A 2,749-nucleotide genomic window follows, 5' to 3' on the forward strand; every position below is an offset into this window, starting at 1 on the left:
AGAGCAGTCAGTAATGTATGTGACTCTTGATCTTGGGGGTGTGAGTTCAAGCCCCATATTTGGTGCAGATATTTAAAATCTTTGAAAAAATTTTGGGCTCTTAGTTTTGCATTAGACTCTTTTCACTTTACTTCCAAACTGTATTATTTTATTCATGCAGGTGGATGATCTTACAGCAAGAAACCAGGTTCTTTTTCAGGAATTATCATCTATGAAAGAAATACAAACAAAATGTGAAGAGCTAGAAAAGAATAAAAAGAAGTTGGAACAAGAAGTAGTAAAGCTCAGAAGTTGTGTAGAAGTCAACATGTTAAAATATAGTGAAATGGAACAATATAAACGGGATTTTGAAGAAACTACAAGATTGAACGTAGCAGAAAAATTAAAAGAAGTTGATCTATTTTTAGAGGTTAATTTATTTGTCTATAAAATGTTTTAATTCATTTAACTGCAAATTACATTTTGGTTATATGCAGTGTAGAGTTTTCCTCTACTTCCTTTATAGCAATTTGGTAAATTTCTGGAAGCATTTGTTCCTTCCCTTTAAAATTTTTAGTTTTCATTATTATTCACACTAATTGATCTTTCAGAATGATTCACAGTAGAAAGTCATTTTATTTTTTAAGACCAGTTAGTATAAAACAAGGCGATTGAGAGGAAAAGAAAAAACTGTGCTTTAAAAATTTTGATCATGTGGTACATGGGTGGCTCAGTCAGTTGCTTGTTTGGGCTCCATTCTGGGCATTCCTACATAAAAGAAGAAATGGTACCATACTTGGATTATTCCTTTTTTTAAAATATTAATTATCTTATTTACTTATTTGGAAAGCAGGAGTGGGGGATGGACAGGTAGAGAGAAAATTCCAGGCATATTTCATGTTGAGTAGGACACAGGGCTTTATCCCAGGACCCTGAGAACACTAGCAGAAACCAAGCGTCAGGCACTCAGATGACTGAGTCAGCCAGGCACTCCAGGTACCTCTCTTATTCTTAAGTTGTATTGTTCACTTTTTAAAAATTTAAATGATTTTATTATTCTTTGAATTATCAGATTGCATGAGCTCTAATGTAAGAATGAACATTATTCACATTTAATTCAGGTTCACATTAGTGATAAATATTTTACATTTCAGCTTTTTTTTTTCACTTTAAAAATTTCTCTCTGAATCATTGACACAAAACTAAAAGAAAGAAATATACTGTAATTACCCAGGTTGTAACAATTTTAAAACTATGCTTTTGATTTGCTTTAGATGCAAGTAGCATTTCAAGAAAGCTTAGCACAGGTAAGAGAAAAAAATTATGCTTCAGGAAGACGTCAAATGGAACTCAGAATTAAAGAGCTGGAATTTGAATTATCCAAAATGAAAAATTCTCAAGATGCTACTCAAACAGAATTGGACTTATACAAGCACCTCTACCAAGAAGAAGTAACACATCGAATGTCATTGACAAATGAACTGAACAAGTAAGTTAAAACAATCATAGAAAGTAGAGTTAGCTTATTAATTTGCCTCTAAACCATAATTTTTATGGAGCCATGTTAATGAGATCAGTAGTAAGTGAAAGCCAACTAGATAGTATAATTTTGAAAAATGATGTTTGTAAATGAACTTATTGTCGAAATGCTTGTCCAAGTCAGTTTGAATTTCTCTCTCTCTCTCTCTCTCTCTTTTTTTTGGTTTTAAATGATTTTATTTTTTTCCGTTGCATATTTTCAGTTAATCTGATCTCCTAGTCTTTAAACTAATTGTTGGAAGGTTTATAATTTAGACAGCATATTATTACAAAATTGTCAGAATTACCCTAAATAGAAATGAGTTTACTAATAATTATTTATCAATGTTAGTTTATTTTTGGAAGAGTACATCTTTAACCCAAAATGTCAAGATGGAAATGGTAGATTCCACCCCCAGTACCTTGGTATCTGTGTTATAACCTAATTGCCTCTGGAGCTGTTTCAGTTCTTTCTGATCACAACCCTGCCATCTACTTGTCCTCTAGCAATTGTTCATCTAAATTTTTCCTCAGTGCCAAATGCTCAATCTCTCTGAGGTAATGTGTGAAATGTACAAGAGTGGTGAAAGCCAATGCTTGAAAAATGTCTTTGAGGGATTTTTAAAATTTTTATTTTCCTTTAAATATTTTACATATTTATTTGACAGAGAGAGAGAGAGAGAGAGCAAGTGAGCACAAGCAGAGGGGAGCAACAGGCAGAGGGTGAGGGAGAAGCAGCTCCCTCAAGCAGGGAGCCCAGTGTGGGGCTCAATTCAAGGACTGTGGGGTCCTGACCTGAGTTGAAGGCAGATGGTTAACTGACCGAGCCACCCAGACCCCCAGGATTGTTTATTTTTGCAGCTCTAAACTTGTTTACTAAGTATAAGTATGTATCATGGCATCCCCAAGAATCTTTTAAGTACAACCATTCCAGAAGGCAGCAGGTATAACCTGTTAGTCCATGAACATCACTGATAGCCATTTCTCTCCCTCCTTAATTTGAATTACTTGTTAGTTAGGAACCCTAGAAATATATGTACTTCTTTAGAACAGTTTTAAACCTATAATTTTACATAGTGGGTCTTCTCTGTCACATTTACCATGTTAAAACACTATTTAATGGCACATTCTGTTTACTATTATGGAAACTTAAAAAATGCAAGTAATTTAGGACTGATTCGGGGAGAAATGAAATACTAAGCATTGTGTTTTGTTATCTGAACAGGACTAGTGCAGTCAATATGAGGCCAGC

This window comes from Mustela nivalis (assembly GCF_964662115.1).
Source record: "Mustela nivalis genome assembly, contig: HAP1_SCAFFOLD_2112, whole genome shotgun sequence".
NCBI lineage: Eukaryota > Metazoa > Chordata > Mammalia > Carnivora > Mustelidae > Mustela > Mustela nivalis.